Source organism: Camelus ferus, chromosome 23, assembly GCF_009834535.1.
Source record: "Camelus ferus isolate YT-003-E chromosome 23, BCGSAC_Cfer_1.0, whole genome shotgun sequence".
NCBI classification, from domain to species: Eukaryota; Metazoa; Chordata; class Mammalia; order Artiodactyla; family Camelidae; genus Camelus; species Camelus ferus.
In genome coordinates this window covers 30,465,949-30,471,904 of record NC_045718.1, presented here as the reverse complement: position 1 = coordinate 30,471,904, position 5,956 = coordinate 30,465,949, and the positions used below count along the sequence as shown (strand labels likewise).

The window sequence follows — 5,956 nt, the reverse complement described above, 5'->3', positions numbered from 1 at the left end:
GCAACCAGGGCTGAGCACCGTGCACTGAATACACACAATCAGTTGCTTGCTGTTTGGCCCAGCTGTCTTTTTCGGCTGTGCTCTCTGTAAGAACAAAAAAACAGCCCCCTCCAGGGCTCTTTGATGTCACAAAACCCCAGCTCCATCTCTCAGTATCTGCCTCTATCAGAAGCTCTTTCACTTACAGCCCCCCCCCCCGGAAACCTCAGCTACATCACCAAGGGGGGGAAAAATACAAGAGATAACAGATCAGCATCTTCATGTGTTAAGTACAGAGTTAATCCAGATTTTATTCCTAAAGCCTGGAGTTTGTGAGACTGCCTGGGATTTGTTACATAAATGATTGATGTTTGTTCTGAAAATAAGCCAGTTCTGAGTTGGTGACCAGGCTGAAGGGACCACCTCAGGGAGTGGCCTGGTTATTGTTCGGGGTTTGCTTTTGACTTCACTTCCTGGATTGAAAGGTGGCTGCTGACCCGACACGTGAGCAGGAAGCGGGCAGGGCTTGCAGCACTGCCTGGTGGTTCACGAAAGAAGAAACGCAGAGAAGTCACAACCTCCATGGTTGGGTTTATGTTGCAACGTGAAAACCCGGAAGCGTATCTTAGAGGAGGCTGATGTGTGAAAGTTGGCAATGAAGTGGAACCTTTACTGTTGGCACCTCAGAGGGAGCCAGCCTTTGTCCTCCTGAGAAGCACCCAGGTCCTAGCAGCTGGTAAAACCACAAACCTTTGGAAAGAGTACCCAAAATGTAATCCTGTCATCAGAATGGGACAGTCAGAAGAGTGTTTACAGGAATGCAATTTGATTTTCTTAAAAAAAAAGTTTGATTTTTCTCTAAAAACTAACAGCCCTCCCTCTGGTTGGACTTCAGTGAGAAGCGTATGGGTCAGAGGTGAAAGGAGATGGAGAAGGCGTGGGTGCTCGGTCCCTCCCCACCCCGGGTCTCAAGGTATTTCCGTGGGTGAGCCAACCTGCCTGTTTAAGCCTCTGGACCTGCTTGATCTTGAAAACCTTCAGGCGGTCTCACAGATGGGCAAGAATTGCCACCTGGATCAGTGCGAACACAAATGCTAGAAAGTACTGCTTACAAGCTAGCCAGGAAAACTTTTTTTAACTGGAAAATTGCTTAAGAAGAGACCACAAAGTTTCAGTAAGGCTATGCCAACTAAGGATAGAAATACTGCAGTGTACTGAAATGGGACATCCTGATGGAGCCACAAGAAGACATTGAAGTCACATCGAAGGCACCCTGAGGTCACAGGCAGGGTGACCCTCATTGGCTCCCAAGGTTTGAGGGACTATAACGGGGCAGAGAAAACAGCCTCCCTGCAGCTCTCTGCTGCCTGCTACACGTGGCTCAACAGGTGAACAAGACTGGAAAAGCAAGACTGGGAGCGGTTCCACCATGCTTATCTGAGGGAATGTCTGAGTGTCATCTGTCTACATAGTTCTTCCCAGTGTCTCATCATTCTGAAAGATTAGACACCTTTAATGAATTTCCAAGCGCACCGCCAAGGGGGTCTCTGATGTTGATGGTTCCCCGTGAGAAGCCCTCCGCTGGCTGGTGTCCCTGGAGGACAGGCAGAGGCCCGGCCACCTGTCCAGACTGCGGCACCCCCAGGGTGAACGGCAGAGTCACTTTGATCTTAATTAGAATTTGCAATAGTATTACAAACACGCAGCTCCCAGGACAGGGAGTCACCCGGGAAAGCCCCAGGAGGGGCTGGGGGCAGGCTGGCCTCCGAAGGGCGCACAGAGCTCCCGGGAGAACTGAGGTCACGGCTCCTCTGCCCAGCTGCCACAGATGTTTCCTGGAAGCTCCCACCCGGCTTCAGCCCGCCTGGCTCTGTTTGGTTTCTGAGAACAAAGAGAATAGCTGTGGGGGGCCGGGCCTGAGACACGTGGGAAAGCTCTTGCTGATTCTGCCGGCAGATGTAAGCACACAGGCGCCCTAAAGCTCCAGGAAGCCAGCGCCATTTCGCTCAGAGTGGAGGGGATATTTCGATGCGAGGAGGGGCTATGTCTGCAGAGACCACAGTTCCCAACCTGTGGGTTAGGGCTGAAGGGAAATCCTGGGGGCCTCTGGGTGCTGGGGAGCTGGGGAGCAGGGCCCAAGTCAGGGCCTAAGAGGATCAGGGGGGTTTCTGCCCCAGGGCTTTGCTCCTCCCTGAGGGGCCCCTCTTTGGGCCCTGGCTCCTGTTTGGACAGGACACCTGGGTCTGTCACAGCCAGGCATCCTGCCAAGGAGTTCCCGGGGGACTTGGGAAAAGGCCCCTTCCTGGGGCAGTATTCACCCTGTAATTAAAAGGTTGCATTTCAAAGACACATTTAATGAGCCAAAATGTTTTTTCCAGAAAGAAAATGATCTCCTTTGCACCCCTGGGGCACCGCATGGTGGGCCCCAGTAAAGGTTACACCTACTTCAGGACGCTGGAGAAGGGGCTTCGGGGGTCTTGCAGATTGCCAGCTGACAGACGTTCACTCCTTGAGGACAATCCAGGAGCACCTGCGCTGTGCAAGGATGTGCAAGGGTGTGCTAGGGCCTGGCCACATCCCAAGGAGGGAGACAATGGGGCCCACGCCTGACCTTGCTCTTTTCAGCCTCTCTGTTTGCCTGGAGTTCAGCTTAATTCAACCTTTTTTTTTTTCACAGTCCACTTCCTCAATGCAATTAAAAAGCCACCTGTATGCCACCTCGGGGACTGGGCTCACCTGTCGAGTTCAGAGGATGGGGAGATTCCACACGGTTGCCCTGCAGAATCTGCAGGGTTGGGCAGAAGGAGGAGAGGTGGCCAGTGCCCAATCACGGCCGGTGCATCACGCAGGGCACAGGCACACCCTTCTCGCCTAGATCTGCCTCCATCTTGCCCTCCAGGCCCCCATGGCAGACCTTGTGGGAGGAGGAGCCTGCGGGAATCTTTCCACAGCTGTTTCCCATGCTAGAGCCCGTGGGTCCGTGAGCAGTTGATTGGGGCCACTCTACCTCGACCCTCCCTCTCTAGGGAGTCTCGCTGCCTCTCTGGGGCCTTGCATCCGGGCCCTTGAACGTCTGTTCTCTCGAGGTAGGGTGTCATTCCCATTTTACAGATGAGGACAGTCAGATTCATAGAGGTCAGCTGACAAGCCCAAGTTCACACAGTTGGCGGGTTATAGAGCCAGGCCTCAGCCTTCCTGTCCTAGGGGAGCCTAGCCCTCCAGGCTACTTAGTGCTGTTCCTGCCACAGTGAGAGGGATCATGTGCTGGGGACACGCCAACTGGGGTGACAGAAGCAAGTGGCATTGGAGATGGGCCTTGGGGGTGGGCAGGATTTCAGCAGACAGTAGAGAAGGTGGGAAGAGGGCAGAGGGCACAGAGAGTGAGTCAGAGAAGCGGGACGTGCAGGGGGGCTCATGGTCCAGGAGGAGCCCAAGTCATCCGAGGAGGCAGCCCCTGTGTCCGACCCACAGGTCCCCTTTAAGGCAGGACAAGCTCCTGACGCATTTCTCACCAGAATTCTAGAGTGCGTCCTTTTCCAGTTAGCCCAGTGCTATGAAGTTGTGCCACCTGGTGAGATAAAGAAAATATGTACAAATAAAAACAACATTTTTCCTAAGGAACGCAGCCATGGCTCCCACTGCATCTCAGCCCAGAGTCCCTCGGGGCACAAACTACAGAGCTGTCCATGGTGCCTCTGGCAGGTCACAGGGAGGGAAAGGTCTGAGTCCAGCACACCAGCAACCAGTGGGGAGGCAGAAAAAGGGGGCTGGTCCCTCTGGCACCCCAACCCCAAGGTTATAGATTCCGCTGATGAGCAGAAATACAATTGTCATCAAAACAAATCATCAGGTTTTTTTATTTGGTAGAAGCTCAACAGTGAATGAATGCTCTCTGTTTTCAAGGCACCCTGTAGGTTTCAACAAGCAGTTTCTCCTTTGATCCTCACAGAAAAAGCTGCCAGTCAAAGGGCAGATTCTCACCTCCTTTTTACAAATAAGGAAACTGGGCATCTGAGGAGTTGATTTGCTTATCCTCATCTCGTGGCTAACGGGAGGCAGAGCCAGAACTGGAAGCCAGGCTGGCTGAAATCTAATCCAGGGCTCTTCTGTTCATCTATACTCTGTGTTAGAAGAGAAACATCACACCTGTTGGGAAATCCTGTTAGCTTTACCACCAAATGCTGCATGTCCAGAATCTGACCACTTCTCACACCCTCACTGCCTCCATCACTTGCCTGAATTACTGTAATAGCCTCCTAACTGGTCCCCTGCATTTGCCCTTGCCCGCAGACTGCTTGCCACACAGCCACCAATTGATTTTCTTTTCTTAAAACATGAGGTGATGTCATTTGTCTGTTTAAACCCTTCCAGTGGCTTCCCTTCTTTGGCAGTGGTGCACAAGGGCCCCCCTCACCCTCTTCACTGGCCTCATCCCCTGCCACCCTCCCCTCTGCCCACCAATTCCAGCCACCCTGGGCTCCCTGCTGTTGGCTTCCACCTCAGGGCCTTTGCACGTGGTACCTTCTCTACTAGAACATTCTCCAACACTGCCAGACTCCCTCCCTCTCTTCTTCATGTCTTGCCCCAATGTTACCTTCCCAGTGAGGTCTTTCTTGACCTTTTTCATATACCCCTCACTTTGGCCCCACCTGTCCAAGATGCCCTGGGGAGAACAGAAGACAAAATAAGGCCAGGGAAGGAAACAGGGGTGGCTGGGATGGAGGACCAGGGGTAACTGCATCTTCCAAGAGCAGCACCCCTTGGGTGTTAGAGGAGGGTCTTCTCCGGGGCCTAGAGCAGCACTGGCCACTACAGGCACCTCCCAGCACAGAGCACCCAGATCCCAGGCTGCTCCTTCAACGTCCTCGCACTGCCCACGTTGCCCGCCTGGGGTCCCCTCAGCCTGGATTCTGGGAGGATGGGAGCTTTCAGGCGCCAGAAGGAAGGCAGTAGAGCAGTGGAACATGACAATAAAACCCAGCATTTGTCCTCAGGGGCCTCACGATCAGGCGGAGGAGGCAGATGCCTAAAGGGATTACCAAGGGCATGATAGATGCCAGAGGAGCCAGGGTGCCAGGTGCCAGTGCCTCCTCCCCACGGAGGCCTTGATTTCCTTAATCACTACAATAGAAACAGGCTTCTGACACCCATGTTCACAGCAGCATTATTCACAACAGCCAAAAAGGTGGAAACAGCCAGTGTCCATGGACAGATGAGTGGGTGTACAAAACGTGGTACATAATGCGATGGAATATGTGTCAGCCTCGGAAGTTCTGGCACATGCCTCAACATGCATGAACTTCGAGGATCTCACGTCTGTAACATAAGCCAGTTACAACAGGACAGCCACTGTGTGATTCCACTTACATGAGGTATCCAGTCAAGTTCAGAGTCAGAGAGCAGAGCGGAGGTTGCCAGAGGCTGGGAACTTGTTTCGTGAGTGCACAGTTTCAGTTTGAGTTGAGATGTTCTGCGGCTGGATGATGATGGTTGCACAACAACAGGAATATACCTAAGGCTGAACTGTACACTTGATGTGGTTCGGGTGGTAAATTTTACATATATTTTACCACAATCAAAAAATGAAAAAAAAAAAAAGCTTCAATATTCAACTACTTAAAAGAATGTGTTTGGATGCATTTGCCCTGCAGAATCTATTGGCTGGGACATTGTGAGGTATTTATTTGGAGGAAGTGTTATAGCATAATGGGCAAGAATATCAAATTTTTTAAAAAATATTTATTTATTATTGTATTATTTAGTTATTTTAATTTGGTGGTGGCGGCGGGAGGTAATTAGGTTTATTTATTTTTAGAGGCGGTACTGGGAATTGAACCCAGGGCCTTGTGCATGTTAAGCATGTGCTCTACCACTGAGCAATACCCTCCCCTCAAGAATATCAGTTTCAGAGACATATTTCCTGAATTGAGACTCCCAGATTCTGATCTGGCAGCCATATGACCTTTGGAAAGTTGGT

The 5,956-nt window shown here is 51.7% G+C and overlaps 1 long non-coding RNA gene across 1 annotated transcript; it reads right to left on the bottom strand.

The window, feature by feature from the left end:
- Window positions 1–329: 329 nt before the first annotated feature.
- On the bottom strand, window positions 330–5,123 carry LOC116659272. Its single transcript, XR_004314528.1, has 3 exons — window positions 4,574–5,123; window positions 3,961–4,100; window positions 330–3,547 (listed from the first exon to the last, which is right to left on the bottom strand). It is a non-coding gene; the product is annotated as an uncharacterized LOC116659272 (long non-coding RNA).
- Window positions 5,124–5,956: the final 833 nt, after the last annotated feature.